This window comes from Dermochelys coriacea, chromosome 1, assembly GCF_009764565.3.
Source record: "Dermochelys coriacea isolate rDerCor1 chromosome 1, rDerCor1.pri.v4, whole genome shotgun sequence".
NCBI classification, from domain to species: Eukaryota; Metazoa; Chordata; order Testudines; family Dermochelyidae; genus Dermochelys; species Dermochelys coriacea.
The window spans coordinates 157,519,098-157,536,268 of NC_050068.2; the positions used below are offsets into that span (position 1 = coordinate 157,519,098).

At 42.0% G+C, this 17,171-nt stretch overlaps 1 protein-coding gene across 1 annotated transcript in view; it reads left to right on the top strand.

Moving 5' to 3' along the window:
• The first annotated feature begins 4,547 nt into the window (after window positions 1-4,547).
• The window catches only part of LOC119855182 (cystathionine beta-synthase-like), a 62,512-nt gene continuing 49,888 nt past the window's right edge, over window positions 4,548-17,171 (top strand). Inside the window, 2 exon segments of the mRNA XM_043506654.1 lie at window positions 4,548-4,773; window positions 14,681-14,732. The gene's annotated coding sequence lies outside the window, so the exon portion shown is untranslated.

The following is a 17,171-nucleotide window of genomic DNA, read 5'->3' on the forward strand; positions in this document are numbered from 1 at the left end:
CTACAAATCAGGGATTATTTTCTTGTTTCACATGGCAAACAGCATGTGTAAGACCTTGTCTGCACCACAAAGTTATGTTGCTAACTAGCCAAACTGATATAAGCCAGTGTCTACACAGTGATTTGTACCAGTTTATTTAAATCATTTTAGCCTGGTACAGCTTTCGTTTGTAAACAAGACCTAAACTTGTACACATCACAAATGAATTGTAAAGACCACAGTTTCTCATGGTTTGCTTTATTTTACTTCAAAATTTTTCTCTCTCATTGAAATCCACTGAATGTATCATTTTGTGGCCTTGTGAATTAATAACGTAACTCAAACGTGCATTCAGGGACACTGATAGCAAACCAGGGGATGTCATTGAATTTCACAAGGAAGAAAAGCGTTTACAGTTTTACATTTCCACAACCTGACTAGTGAGAGCACAAGAACACATCTAGCACAAACTCACTTTTCATTGTAGCCTTGCCCTTCACCTGTAATACTGCATACTACATTAGTGAAATTGTTCAGTGTGAACTTTTAAAAGGACTTGGCACAAATGTCACTTCCTCGAAGCCACTTAAAATTGCTAATTAAGCTTATTAATGGAAATGCAGAAACTTCACTTTAATATCCTAATCCCCCTCTCCCCATATACAAAGTGTAGAACAGGTAATATTTTTTTTTAAAGGTAGCTACTCATGACTATCCAAATGTTAAGATTTCTTCTGTTGAAAAACATCACTTTTAGCTCATGGAACTTCTTAATCTCAAGTAAATGACAGCATATGGTACCTTTGATGTCTGGATATGCTTAATTTTAAATAAACTCATAATTCCAAGTGACTTCCTCTTACTTGTATTAGTCTCAAATCTGATTCCTCTGTAAAATGCTGCTTGTCCATGAATATGATGTATGTTAAGACTGTAAAACCAAATGGAGAACTTGTTCAAAATAAAGCTTTTTTTGGTACATAATCTGCAAGTAATAGAAACATAACCCTTCTTTTAAACCAGACACTTTTCTTTAAAACTGTGCCAGCAAGGTTGTCAGGTGCTAAAAATTTTAAACACCCCACCTGTCAACTAAACTCTTATGTTCATTTGTTAAGAGACAGATCTCTTTTTTTTTTCTTTTTTTTTAAATATTTTAGGGAATGGTATTTGTTTCCTCAATCTAAAAACAATTATAAAGCCATATATAGCACTTGGCCACAGGTGTTACCAAGTGGAGACCACGGTCTTTCCTTATGCAAATCAATAAGGGTTGTACTTGAGGAAAGGCTGCAGGATCTGTTTTGTATATGATTGTAGAAATCAGTCTTTGCTAATACCACATCACTTTTATTTAAGAACATGACAGAAGGAGCTTGCACAATTTAGGAAATAAGTAATTAGTGTCTTAAAAGCCCAACACACTCCCTTTCTCCCTGTCATTGTACAACACAACTTGGTAAATTGGTTTCAGTCAAGGGTTAGTGATTGTAGCTGGTTCCTCTGCTGACATTGTCACTACATTTCAAGCTATCCGCACAGACAGGTTAAATCTGAATTTCCTGTGCTTTTATCCTACACATGTATAATCTCACTCTGCAGAGTAGAAACTACTTTAAAAGCCTTCAGTGCCTGAGAGCTGCATCTTTGAATTTTTTTAAGAAGTAATAATTCTGCTACTTGGGAGCTAAATGTTTATTGTACAGTATCAGAGCCTTGCCTCTGTTCTAGATAGTGATTTTTGAAAGTAGAATTCCTAAATTCTAATTAAATATACTCATTGTAACTAGAAATATTAAATGTCTCTCTCCTTTCTGACTAAATTGATATATCACAAACTTAGAACTGTTTACTTTGTATATACATAAACATCTTTGACCTGGTTGGTGGACTAGTCAGCAAGGCTTTTTTGTTTAGTGGGGTCTCTGTTTTTCCATAGTCACTGTTTATTTTAACGATTGCCTATAATAGTAAATCATGTATATGGAAATCAGCAAAACCTATATCTCATGATTCCATATGTATCACAGGTCCAGTCTTTGTCCTTGTTGATGTCAGGAGTGAACCCCCTATAATACATGATTTACCATGCTGATTTTCCTTAACAGTACAGTTATGGTGTTTATCTGTAATGGTGGCCAATCTGCATACTTTACCCTTTTGTTCCTGGATTATTTTAAAATCTGTTTTAAAATATTTTGATATGTCAAATACACTTACTGCAGTTTGCACTAATTAGCACCCAGATCCAAAGGCAGCAAAGAGGCTTAAGCTTTTTCTGCACATACACATTGCACTGGTGTAACTTAAATCACTGTATAGCTGCTCTCTTAGGGTTCATCTTCACTACTTGCCGGATCTGAATGATGTAGCTGAAGTTGCGTATCTTAGTTCGAAACCCCCTCTCCCCCCCCAAGTGTAGCCCAGGCCTTAGTGGCTTATTTCAGTTTAATTTAGGTGGATTAGAAATAGGTTTTTAGTTAAACTACTGTAAGTCAGGTTTATATTTGAGTGCTCAAACAGCCTTTTTGTACCAATATGGCTATTTGGAATTGCACATTTAATTAAACTAGTACAACTGTGTGTGAAGATAATCCCTAATACCATTCACACAAATAAAGTGAGCAGGATGTGGCCACTTACTGAACAGTCAAAACTTGGGAACTCTAAAGTCTCCTGTGCTGCACCTCCTGTGTCTCATTCCTGTTCTTGCAGACTACTCTGTACAGGACACACTATTCCCTTTTTTTTTTTTTTTTTTGGGGGTGGGGGGGATGGTCCTTTTAGTTCTTGGTGGTTCTGCCCACTGGTAACTTTCTAGCCCTTATGTTGCAGAGAAGGACTTGAATGTTTGTCTGTGATATTTCCTAACAATCATTAGTTTATACTTCTCATCCACCTCCCTCCTCCCAAGCCATCCAGAACTAGTTTTGAAGGCCCTTAAAAATTCTACATATTGAGCAAATTTGTGGCTGTGAGGTGTTAGAGTTGCACATTATCTGACTGAAACTGAGTTAGCTCTTTTGCTGAGCAGCCAATCGTAAACTTTGGCAACGAGGAGCTACTCAATAATGAAAAGGCATCACCAGAACTAAGCACAAGCTGGTTTCCAGTTGTGGCTCAAATTGACTCTTTGTGGTCTTAACCATTTTTAGTTTCAATATTTGTAAAATGGGGATGATGATGAGGATTAATCATCACAACACACTACAAGGTAATTAGGCACTGATTATAAAACCCTATATAAATGCTAAATATTGTTGCCCATTTTGCTTGAGCAGTTAACTGCTATTTGGGGCTTTGCAGGGTTATTTGTTCAGAGGAAAAATTGTTGAGCGAGGTATATACTTTGGTGCAATCCTGTTTGCTACAGTCTGTGCTATTCTGTGTAAATTTTAAATTGCCGATTAAATTTTCCTCCAAAGCAATTGGTGCATCATGTGGGTTGACATCTTATTAAACCCCGAGACAAGAACTGCATGTAATATTATGAAGAGCTACATGTGCCTTGAAATTCCTTGTTTATCACTGGCTTAGTGGGTAGGAGTGGTGCTATTTCTTTTCAAATTGAAGTAGCTGCTGCTACAGGAGTTGGATGTATTCCCCACAATGAGTGGGAGAGATGAGATCAAACTTAGATTGGATGAAAATGCTTCTCCTACAGGAACAGGTAGCTGCTGGTCTACTATCTCTAAATTACATGTAGAACCTCAATTACAAATTCACTGCTTATTTGAATTATTGACATCACCAGGCTACTGTGGCAGCCTGCTTGTGTCTTCCTTAGCTTGGGGACTGAGGCCCAGATCCTCAGAGGTATATGGGTGCCTAACTCACTGAAATCATTGGAAGCTAGGTGTCCAAATATTGTTAAGGGTCTGGCCTGAGTCCTTAAAGGGCTTCATAGGTGTCCAAGTATTGTCAAGGTTCTGGCCCCAGTCCTTAAAGGGCTTCAACTGGAAGACTCCCTTTCAGCAAAGCATTGAACGCTCTGGTCCCTGCTGCAGCATATGGTTAAATCCAGCGGGACTACTCACATACTTAAAGTTAAGCATGCGTTTAAGTTCTTCCCTGAGCCAGGGCTTGAGTGCTCTGTACCTTTCAGGATCCAACCCTTGTTTGCCCATTAAAACACAAAACCAAACCTCCTTATTTATTGTTGTGTGAAATGCTGTAAAATAACTTATTTCTACATCTGTTCACTAATACCCCTCCAGGTTCTTCTGCTGGCACCCATCACTAGAGTAACAGCAGCTTTCAGCAACGCAGAGCTGGTGTATGTACGACCCTACCCCTGTCACGGCATCCGTGTGGACAAAGGGGCCTGCCTGGACAAGTCCAGTTGCAGGACCGGGGCAAATCTGCAGCTAGCTCCCTGGATTGGTGGAAGACCAAAAAAAAATATATATATATATTGGAGCCCCGTTCCTTCTCTAGGGGACGCTGGGGCTTAGCTGAGGGGCTAGAGGGGCGGACCTCGGCTGCGTCCTCTCCCTAGGCAGTCAAAGGCTGGACGCGGCTGCGTGGGCGCCGCGGACTCTCACCCGGCTGAACACACGCGCAGGGGGCGACTCCGCTTTTCTATTGGTGGGGCGTGTCCCCCTCCGCCCCCGGCCCGGCCAATCAGCGCGCGTTCCCCCCCTCCAAACGCTAGAGAGGGTAGCGGCTGGGAGACTTCGCTTCGCAGGCGCGCGCGCGCGGGGCAGGCAGCTGCGGGGCCCGGCGTCTCAGCCCACGCGCGGGGGGACTCGCGCCGCCGCCGCCGCCGCCGCTTCTCTCTTCCTGTCACTCCAGGCAAGCGCAAGCGGCGGAGCCGCCCCAGCGGCGTGCGGCTGGGAGAGCTCGGCTGTGGGGTAGCGGGGAGAGGGAGAAGGGGCATGGGCAGCCCGGGGGCTTCACGTTGGCTGGGGAGATGCGCCGCGCTGCCGGGGTTGCGTCGTCGTTGCCGAATCGGCGTGTTCTTTGTGCGGGGTGCGTCTCTTCCCGGCCGCTTTCCGATTGCATCAGCTTGCGCTGCATCCGGTAGAGGGGGTTGCGAGAGGTCGGGTCACCCAGGTGGTAGTAGTTAGGATGACGAATGGGTTTAGCGTCCCGTCCCCCCCCCGCCCCCCCGTCTGATTTGGAGACTTCCCGAAAGGGAGCGAAGGTATTGTGTGCCCCAGCCCCCCGCCATCGTTACATCGCTATATTCTCTCTCTCCTCCCCCCCAATAAATGCAGGCAATGGTGGAGATTGGAGTCAGCCGCCTCTCCTGCTGGGTGGTGTAGGGCGAACCTTGATGCGATGGTCGGAGTTGGGGAACAAAGCTGACGAGTTCTTGTTACTTTGTCCTTCGGTCTTTAGGAAATTCACTGCATGAAATAAACTGCTTGTGCTGGTTGAAATCTGGAGAATGTTATCCTGGGGGATGAGATCTTGACCAATTGCTGCGATGATTAATACGTGTGTGAATGTGTGATCGAGTTAGTCTGGCGCATAAGAATATCCAGGTGCCAAGTTCCGGTCATTTTCTTTTATTCCAAGTCTTGCTGAAATCCTGGCTGCTCGTAATATGCTACCCTGGAAACAGGGTCGCCTTTAGGCACCTAGTGCGAACTAGAGTTACAGATAGCTTTTGCAGATGGGATGAGTGGATAGCTTTCTCCAGTTACCGTTTAGAGGGTAAATGGTGTTTGACTGGGTTTTGTTCTGGCAAAATTCCAGTGTATTAAATTCTAGTGTTTTTAAGATGGGCAAAGCTAATTAGAATATGATGCAATCTGCTGGACAGTAGAGAAAACATTGTTGGATGGAAAATCCTCTTCTCAAGATGATCTCCTGTGAATTAATTTATCAAAAATATTATTTGCTGTATTCATCTCAGTAGTACTTATCCTGATAAAAGAGAGATAGTAAATATTGTCTTTCCACAGGCCTGTGGACTGTGTATTTTTAAAATGTATTTGGAGGTTATTTTGTTTCCTGGGGTGAGCAGACAAACAGAAGGCAGCGGGGAACTATTCTATAGAAATGGATGATTTGTAAGTAATATTGATTAATGGAAAGTTTGTGATGCCCAGGGGTTAACATTTCTGTGGGAGAGCCACATGTAAAGAAAAGCACAAATCTGGAGGGAAAGACTGGGAGTTAACTACTGGGAAGCCTACATCAGTTATTGAGTGAGTCTCCTTTGCCTGTTAGCATAGGTCCTCTTTGGCTGCTTTGTTGTGTTAGTGTTCCAGTTTCTCTCCCCGTTCCTTACAGGCTTGGCACTAGTTCTTTGTCTGACCATCCTGGGCTTTCCTCTGCCAAAAACCTGAGGGCTCTTACATGTTCTTCTCACAACACTTATGTGGCTTGTTAAGGCTGGTGAATGTTTTCTGTTGTTTTATACAACCCCCAGTACACTGAATATGATTGGGGCCCCTGAGAGCTACCACAGTAAAAATGATTATTCTAATACGAATAAAACATTATTGAATTGACCAGTAATAGATCTGATTTCCCCCCCTTTTTTAAAATAAATACGGTCTCTCATTTTTTCTGTATATCCCATATCTTTCTAAGGGCTTGGTCCTGCAAGGTGCTGAGCATGCTGGCCATAATCCAATGAAGTAACTAGCCATGTGGTCTATTTTTAAATAAGTAATTGTCCTATTTATGCCAATGCGACTCTGGTGAATTGGAGTCAGAGTGCTCAGGACCATGCACGACTGAGCACTCAATAAGGGGAAGGAAATTCCAGAGTAGTGAGGGAAGGGAAACAAGAGCCTGGAGACCTCATATATAATGAGAATAAAATGGAGGAGGGGTAAAATGGAGGGGGAGAAATTGGGATGGAGAAACAAGCATGTGCTGCTGGGTGAAGGTGTTTTTGGTTTTTTTTTTTGGTTTTTTATAAAATATGGAGTTGCTTAGTCTAGTAATTCTGGGAATAAGAAACCCCACCATGCACAAAGTTTAATGAGATCATTGCATACTGTTGCCTGAACAAGTTCTATATGCTTTAATCCAAATGCTTGGGAGATTCGGTTACCACAATTCTACTTTATTGAGTGTGACTCAGCAACTCTTAAGTCTTTAATTTGCCACATACCATTGTGTGTGGGGTTGGAAAAAGAGGCATGTAACTCAGTGCTTCTGTTTCACTCACCTTGGTGATGCAACAGCACTGCTGTAAAAATAAAAAGCCAAAATCCTGTGTGGGGGTTGTTTTTTTTTTTTTTGTTTTAATATGGGTTTGAAGTTGTTACAGTGGATTTGTCATGATGTAGCTCTGCTTTTTGGCAAGCTGCTTCAGTGTTGTCTCTCTGCCAAGGTATAAGCTCTGTTATGCTTAGCACATTAAGGAAATTTGTTAGAATTCTAACTTGAGGGTGTTACACAATGTTTAGTAGCTCCTGATAATTTAAATTTCTTGAGGTGTTAGATTACAAGAAATGTCTCTACACCACAGGACTTGTACTGGGAGCCTCTAAAAATATTTTGCTTTGATTTTTAAAGAATAGCGCTGCTGAGTTAGTTTAATTTTTTGGCTAGTCCTCTCATTACTGCTAATCTAAACTGTTTTCACGAGAAGCATTATGACATATTTCTCTATTTGTATCTAGCTCGTATTGTGTTTGAGGCTTTTATTTTATGCAAATTTAAACTTTTTTTACCTAAAAGTTTGGTTGTTCTGGGTTTTGGTTTTGTTTTGCCGGGGGGGGGGGTGTTAAATTGACTTAGTTAAACTGATGCAACTTTATGTGGATACACTTAATTTCATTTTTAAACCTGGAGAACCAGGTATAAACAGATATACATATCCAACTAGGGATTTTCACTGGTTTAACTAAAGGTGTGATTTAGTTACAACTAGCTCAAGTTTGTGTGCAGACTAGGTCTGAGAGTGCCTTACTCTTAATCTCTCCTACAAGAAACAGGTAATCCAGAACTGCTAACTTTACCTCTGTTCAGTAGGGACAGGTGCCACTTTCCACCAGCATTCATTACAGATATTGCCCAAGTAAGAGATGTAGTACAGGACTGTGGAACAGCAGCTGTTTAGTGAATTACATGTGGAACTAGGAATTGAGATCAGAATTCCATTTCCTGCTCTCTGTAATCTTGGGTGAGTCACTTAATCTTTTCTGTGCCTCCATTTCCCTACTTGTACAATGGAAGGAATGCCCCTCTGCCATGTACATTGGCCAAACTGGACAGTCTCTACGTAAAAGAATGAATGGACACAAATCAGACGTCAAGAATTATAACATTCAAAAACCAGTCGGAGAACACTTCAATCTCTCTGGTCACTCGATCACAGACCTAAGAGTGGCTATACTTCAACAAAAAAGCTTCAAAAACAGACTCCAACGAGAGACTGCTGAATTGGAATTAATTTGCAAACTGGATACAATTAACTTCGGCTTGAATAGAGACTGGGAATGGATGAGTCATTACACAAAGTAAAACTATTTCCCCATGGTATTTCTCCCTCCCACCCCACCCCCCACTGTTCCTCTGATATTCTTGTTAACTGCTGGAATTAGCCTACCTTGCTTGTCACCATGAAAGGTTTTCCTCTTTCCCCCCCCCCCCCGCCGCTGGTGATGGCTTATCTTAAGTGATCACTATACCTTCAAATCAGCGGCACTGCGATGGGTACCCGCATGGCCCCACAGTATGCCAACATTTTTATGGCTGACTTAGAACAACGCTTCCTCAGCTCTCGTTCCCTAATGCCCCTACTCTACTTGCGCTACATTGATGACATCTTCATCATCTGGACCCATGGAAAAGAAGCTCTTGAGGAATTCCACCATGATTTCAACAATTTCCATCCCACCATCAACCTCAGCCTGGACCAGTCCACACAAGAGATCCACTTCCTGGACACTACGGTGCTAATAAGCGATGGTCACATAAACACCACCCTATATCGGAAACCTACTGACCGCTATTCCTACCTACATGCCTCTAGCTTTCATCCAGATCATACCACTCGATCCATTGTCTACAGCCAAGCGCTACGATATAACCGCATTTGCTCCAACCCCTCAGACAGAGACAAACACCTACAAAATCTCTATCATGCATTCCTACAACTACAGTACCCACCTGCTGAAGTGAAGAAACAGATTGACAGAGCCAGAAGAGTACCCAGAAGTCACCTACTACAGGACAGGCCCAACAAAGAAAACAACAGAACGCCACTAGCCATCACCTTCAGCCCCCAACTAAAACCCCTCCAACGCATCATCAAGGATCTACAACCTATCCTGAAGGACGAGCCATCGCTCTCTCAGATCTTGGGAGACAGACCAGTCCTTGCTTACAGACAGCCCCCCAATCTGAAGCAAATACTCACCAGCAACCACACACCACACAACAGAACCACTAACCCAGGAAACTATCCTTGCAACAAAGCCCGTTGCCAACTCTGTCCACATATCTATTCAGGGGATACCATCATAGGGCCTAATCACATCAGCCACACTATCAGAGGCTCGTTCACCTGCGCATCTACCAATGTGATATATGCCATCATGTGCCAGCAATGCCCCTCTGCCATGTACATTGGCCAAACTGGACAGTCTCTACGTAAAAGAATGAATGGACACAAATCAGACGTCAAGAATTATAACATTCAAAAACCAGTTGGAGAACACTTCAATCTCTCTGGTCACTCAATCACAGACCTAAGAGTGGCTATACTTCAACAAAAAAGCTTCAAAAACAGACTCCAACGAGAGACTGCTGAATTGGAATTAATTTGCAAACTGGATACAATTAACTTAGGCTTGAATAGAGACTGGGAATGGATGAGTCATTACACAAAGTAAAACTATTTCCCCATGGTATTTCTCCCTCCCACCCCACCCCCCACTGTTCCTCTGATATTCTTGTTAACTGCTGGAATTAGCCTACCTGCTTGTCACCATGGAAGGTTTTCCTCCTTTCTCCCCCCTGCTGCTGGTGATGGCTTATCTTAAGTGATCACTCTCCTTACAGTGTGTATGATAAACCCATTGTTTCATGTTCTCTGTGTGTGTGTATATAAATCTCTCCTCTGTTTTTTCCACCAAATGCATCCGATGAAGTGAGCTGTAGCTCACGAAAGCTTATGCTCTAATAAATTTGTTAGTCTCTAAGGTGCCACGGGTACTCCTTTTCTTTTTGCGAATACAGACTAACACGGCTGCTACTCTGAAACTTCCCTCCCTATGCTCTGTAAAGTACTCTGAGAGCTATACATTAAGAGTATTATAGAAGTGCAGAGTATCTCTACATATTTATGCTATGGGAGGAAAGGTCAGATCTGCTTTCCACTTTTAGTGGAAAGTTTATACTTTTAGTATAAACAAAAGTAGTCCACTTAAATACAGAATTGGATAATGAAAGTTACCATCTCCAGATTAGGGACAGAAACTTTCCAGTCTCTTTTCTCTAATGCTCTCATGCTTTGATATTTGTACAGGAATAGGGTTGCCAATTTTGGTTGAACATATTCCTGGAGGTTTCATCAAATGACAGTCTTTAATTAAAGATTAATCTTTAATTCCTAAAGACTCCCATACAATCCAGGAGGTTTGGCAACCCTATACAGGAGTCTTGTTATGCAGAAAATCTGTTGGACTGTGTGTGTGTGTGGGTTGTTTTTTTTTTAAACCAAACAAAACAGGTCGGCAAGGTGATTTGACAGCCCCTCAGATTTCATGAGAAGTCCTGATACTACTCAGTACACCAGTGTCTCTAGCTCCAGATCTGTGTGCAGGCAGTCCTCTTTTCTGTATGAAGTGTTAACCTGGGACATTTTGCTGAACTTGCTCTGGGTAGTCTGATACTCATGGTTCACCATTACTTTGCCATCAACCCTAGTTTTAACATCCTGGTAACGTTAAAGGGGTGGGGAAAAAGATAAGTTTTTATTTCAAGCCACAGGGGAGGACTTGGATATATCAGTTCAGCACTGAGGAAGAATATTGATGCAGAGAAACACCTGTGCATTCATCTTCATCTATAGGATAAGACTATTGTGAGAGAATTGGACTGAACAACTTTGAATCCCAAAAGCCCCTCTGTACCTCTCTTGAGATGTACCTCTTCCACAGAGCCATAGTGTAATTCAGGTATGCCCCACTCCAGCAAAGCACATGAGTAGACCCTTTGGCTTCAATTGGACTATTTGCTTAAGATTAAGCATATGCTGAGTCATGGCCGTAGAGTCTTTCCTGAGTTTGCCTCTTGTGGGTGTTTATAAGTCACCAAATGCTGCAATATCTGAGTACCAGAAAGTTTAGAAGATTCTTGGAAAACCACAGTTATACACTAGTTTAATGAGACTTCAGATTTCTCTGCTTTCCCGCTTCGCTGCTCACAGTACAGTCAGGTCATCTTTTCTGTGTCAACAGACACTGATTGGCTGTTGCCTGGGATGTAACAGGATAGTTTCTTCTAGTCTCTGGGAGAAGGGTGCATTCTTAACCAGAGCACTTTCTCTGTGCTTTGTTTCTAGAACGTGACTTTCAAAAGCACTCAGAGTTGGCCTAACTCTGCTCCCATTGAAGTCAATTGAAGTTTTCTCATTGACTTCAATGAGAGGCAGAGTAAGGCCAACTCTGAGTGCTTTTGAGAATCCCACCCCAACATTCTGCGAATAAAGGGATTAAGAAATGCAGTGTGTATCAGCAGTACGTGTACCTGCCTCTGAAGGCCTTGCTAACTGATCTGACTCAGATGTTTGGGGCCACTAGATACTGACATCAAACTGCTCTTTCCATCTTCCACCTCTTTCTGTAGGTTTCAGAGTAGCAGCCGTGTTAGTCTGTATTCGCAAAAAGAAAAGGAGTACTAGTGGCTCACGAAAGCTTATGCTCAAATAAATTTGTTAGTCTCTAAGATGCCTTTTCTCTTTCTGTAGCAAACTCAAGTCAAGAACTAAGATAAATGGTAGAGAAATACAGTCCCATTCTCCAGACAAGGCACGATGGAGTCCTGTACCCTACTTTCTACTTAGCATTCAGCCCTCAGATATCCATCAGATCTCACTCATAAACCTGTTTGGTTGTCTTTTTTTGTTTCGTTTTTGGACAACTTAACTTCAGCTTCAGGTGCAACGTTAGATCCCATGTGGAAACTTTTTTATTTTATTTTTTTATTTTGCAGATGTTTAACACTGCGTCAGATAAATAGCCTTGGAAATGGACGACTTGTACAATGGGGGAAAAATACAGTGCAGGCAGTGTCAGGAACAGTTTTCTAGTCTGGTCTTGAACCCTGTTCTGAAGGGACCTACTCTAGGGACAGAAAGGCATTTTGAGTTTTATTCTGTCTGAACTCCCCATGGAGGTGCCAGCTGGGATGTGGATGGTTGTCACACTGGTGATCTTAGTCCAGATCCCAGTGATCACAGAGTGACAACTTTTAGCCACTGCGGGCATAGTTGGGACTCAAACTGGTGCCCTCAAGATCTCACCAGCAATCTGTTGAGCCACCCCAATGGCCTGACTGGCACTGATATGGAAAGCAAAGTTCAGAGCAGGCTGCTAGCTGAAGAAAATTCCAAGTAAAGGAGTGAGCAGAAGATCTGTTTTTAAAAATATTCTCCATCTCTCCAAGTTTAAAGGGCTGGATACGATGAATGACGAGAATGCACTTGCTCTAGAAAGCAGTGAATACAGATATAGAACTAAATGCTTTTCTACCGTTTTTCTATTTTTACATGTTTCTATAAAATAGTTTTCTAGTTTCTGGTTTTGTGTACTTTTGTGTGCAATGGAAAAGATTGGGCTTTTTTTAGTTACCTTTGATTCAGTCAAACTGGTAAGGGGGTGTAATTTTTTTTACACAACTCCCTGTGCCAGCCTAAATGTCTGTGTCTCAGTGGGGATTTACCCCAAAAGAAGGAAGTGTTGCTGATGCTTCTGACCTTCTGGGTTTTCTGCTGGAGGAGGAGCATGAAGTTGCACTCAAATTTCCCCAGCAGAGGCTGCTGTAGGGGTGCACTAAATCAGTGTATTCCCTTGCTGCTCTGTCCATGCCTCTCCCTTGCCAGTCTTGCCAACTATTCATTGGTGACCAGGTGGAACTGTAGCTTTCCACTCCTGTAACTTTGCCACCTCCTTGCCCACATTCTCAAAATACTTCCCACCATCAGGGGCCTCTATTGGCACAGAAGCTAGGCTAGCCCTTGGATGAATTTGGGCAAGAGGACCTAAAGCTGTTCTACCCTATGTTTTGCTGAATTTGCATGTCAGAATTAGCCTTGAGCCAGTCTGAGTGTGAATTCAGGGTCTTGCTGGTATATAGAGTGCATGATTGCGGGATCATTAATATAATTGATGATGCTTATAAGGAACTGATCCCAATTTTTGGCTTTTCTGGGTAAAGAGTACAAACCAAGCTCAACTCTTAATCCCATAGGATGTTTATACATCACAGCAAGCTTGACTACTGCTGGTTAATGTTCTTTCATATCCATTGGGGACTAGATAAAGAAGTTGTTCCCTTTTTAGCATAAAGGGCTGTCCTCACTCTCTTAGATGTCACCCTAGAAAAGTTGATTCTCAGAGCACTAGATGGCTCGGCAGTAATAGAGACTAATTCTCTGTTATGGCAGTCAAGGTCTTTGTGTCCGTGTGTGGACTTTGTGGTAGCACATAGAGATGAGGTGCATCTTTAAAAAAAGAAACATGTACTAACTTTTTAGAAACAGGCACAGTAACTATTAAATCCTTAGGATTTTTTTGTGTCCTTGCTGAATACAACAACGCATTTGTGTGCAGGGTCTTTTTAGAAACAATGTTATGTTCCAGGATAAAAAATTTGGCAGCTATGATAATTCTACATTGGTGTGCTTCCTCTTTTTTTAAAAAAAAAAAAAAAAGGTTGTCCCATCTTTAAACGTTATTTAAAACTCAATCTTTAAAATGGCTTCCTCTTTCTTTATAGCAGAGGTTTCTGGTCCTTTAGCAAAGGAGATGACAGGAGTTCATGGGGTATCTGATGTATCTAGAAAAGAAGTGTACGTTTGATGGTAGGTAAGCAGGTATTGTGAGGGGGGAATATACAGGGGAAGATGGTTTTGAGGGAGGAGATAATGGATATCTCCATGAATAGGGGGTGTCTCTGAGAGAATGGGCTTCCTTACAACCAGGGGTGCTGGGCCGATTTTTATAATGGGGGTGCTGAGAGCCATTGAACCAAACTGTAAACCCTGTAAATGAAGGAAACCACTTCGACCCAAGAGGTACGACAACACCCCCAGCACCCCTAGTTCCAGCACCTGGGCTCACAACCCTGTTTCAATGGGGGCAGCAGGCTGCAAATATACTTTTTCTTCAACACATAGATACAAGCTCTTCTGTAGCAAATATTCAAGCATATCACTCTTTTATACATCTGGAAACAGTGTAGCAACCAAGCTTAAAAGCTTTATGCACAGACTGAATAATCTGAATTGGTCCAGAGTTTCTGCTCCAGACTAGTCTACTGCCTTCCCCTTGCAAAGCCATTGCTCAAGGGGCCTTGGCGAAATCAGAGCCCAATGATGGAAGCTGTCTCTTTGCTGTTTATTGCTACAATATACAACCTTTCTGTTCTTTACCCACTGCATCCAGCCAAATGGCACTTTTCAAAGGTGGCATTACTTGTTTCTATATTGTGCACACAGAGAAAGTTGTTCTTTCTCTTTAAGAAGAGTCTTTCAAAACATTTTTTTTCTCATTTTTTGTTTTAGGAGAACAAACTGTATTGGAGACCCCTGAAGCAAGAAGTTTAAGGCATTGGTGGTAAGTTTCAGGTTCATAATTAACCCTCTTACAGAAGCATGTAGTATTACTAATAAAGTAACCAAATCCCTTCCTGTTGGGCAAAACTCTCACTGCCTTCTTCCTTGTTTGAATATAAAAAAGGTATTAGCTGTTCCAGAACTCAGTGTTCTCACTGGGTGTGCTTGCAAACACACATATCAACTATAAATTCTGTAGACACATAATCTTGTGTATGTACATAGAGGCCAACTGTTTCATCAATCATATGTATACCTGCATGTGCCTCAGAGGAAGTCATAAAAACCTCTAGAATAAGTTTATTATACTAAAACTATCATGATATTGTGGATTGGCATCTCAGGACTTTGTATGAATATGACAGCATGCTGAGTCCCACTGGGTAGCTGGAAATGTCCAGTTTCCCAGTGATATAAAATTCCAGTTTTTAATCCCTTATGGCTGTCAAATATCAGACTTCATACTGGTACCTACTACTTGTCTAGGACTAAACATGGCCTGCCTTAGGTTTAGGTATGTGCTGTCTTTTTAATTTTTGTTTTGTGGGGGATGGGCAGGGGAAATTAAAAACACTTCTCAAAGTGTGGTTTTGTTATGGGGGGGTGGAGGGGAGAGAAGAGGGGGTTAATGGTGACTGTTTAAAACTGCTTAAATGCTTGGAGTGTTAGAATCTGCTCCAGGGAGAGGGATTAGTGGGCCGAAGCCATGTTTTCATCAGTGGTGCATGATCAATAAAATGTAGAATAACATTTTAGAATCATCACACGGTTCCACTGTCTCGTGGTTCTCCAGTTTATTAAATGAATATCCCCTCCAGATACATAGCATGTGTCTGTTTGTTATAGTGGCACTGAGGGACCCTGATCAGGATTGCGGCCCCACTGTGCTTAGGTGCTGTACAACTGTGGAAGTAGTCGTAAAAATATTAAGGAAAAGCTCGGACACTTTCAACGACTTAAGCCAGATACTTTTTCTAGCTGCCAAACGTACAACTATGAAGGCATGGGGACAAGTCTCAATCATGCCCTAATAAACAGTTGGCTGGACTTTGAGAAACTAACTTTATATATGCTTAGACTAGCTCATAAAGCATGGACTCCCTTTTTTGGATTTTGCCTTCTAACACCGGAGTCCTTCATTTTGTATACATGCAGGCAGCACTAGCTTACAACTGAGAAGAACTCTCAACAGATCTCTTCCATACCATACTTGGGCTTGTTTGCTCCTTTCCCCTGGGAGAGGTCAAAGGGGGAGCATTTCTGCTAGCTTTTCCTTTTCCTTGGAGAGTTTTCTCCAGATTGCTCCATTGGTGGAGAAGTTTGTAGGGCTGCTCAGTGCTGTGCTTCTCTGAACACCTACGTTTCGTAGCCCCATCAGTACTTCCAGCAGAACTGCAGATTCTCCTTAAGGCCACTGAGCTAAGGAACTACAAACAGAAAATCTCTGTCTTCCCCTGCTCTCATTGCTTGGGCCTGCTCCGCCCTGCAGTTTGATGGGTGTAAGCGACTTGCGTCATCCTAGTTGTGCGTATACACCTCTACCCCAATATAACACGTACTCTGGGGGTGGAGCTGCTTTAATAACAGAAGTGCTCGAGACTAATACAAGTTCGATATAACGTGGTTTCACCTATAACGCGGTAAGATTTTTTTGGCTCCCAAGGACCGTGTTATATCGGGGTAGAGATGCATTTACACTAAAATTTGTCTCCTGCCAATGTAAGCACCTTGTTACAGCAACATAATAACTGTATGTCCACCTTTGTTGAATATAAATAAGGGGGAAATACATGAAAAATAAGGGATAACACTTCATTTTAAACAACATTTTAGAGAAATATTTCCCTTAGCATGTTGTGTATTTGTTTTCCTTGGGTGTTCATTTCTGTTGCCCTCAGGTATACAATGCAATTATCACAAGCTGCAATTTTTAGGTTTAAAATGGTAGTTATCAGTTTTAATACATTTCAATACATCTGTTTTAAAATCAGTTAATAAAACTGTGTACATGTGCAATTGAAATTAGTTAATTTGAATCTTAACATTGCAGAAACCAGCTAAATATTGATTCTGTTCATCTGTCCAGATCTGTTTACATGAGGAAAATCTTTTCACTGCTACATTTGAGATAGGAATGGACATAATAAATTCCACGAGTTTTAAGAAATTGGGATGAGGAGCTGACTATGTTTTAAAGCTTAACTTTTCCTCTGCACACAGTACTCTCTGAACCTTCTTTGCAATAAAACATCTTCGTGCTCATATGTGGCAAGCGTTTGCTGCTTACTTAGAATTCTGGAAAGGGAAAAGTTCATTAATGGCTTTCTCAATTCTTCCTGGCATCTTCTTACCTGTGTTACAAGTGCAAAAACAAAGTCCTGCTGAGGGAGCGGGGTGGGAGTGTGGGGGCACTGCTGAAAATTTATCCTGTTTTAACAGG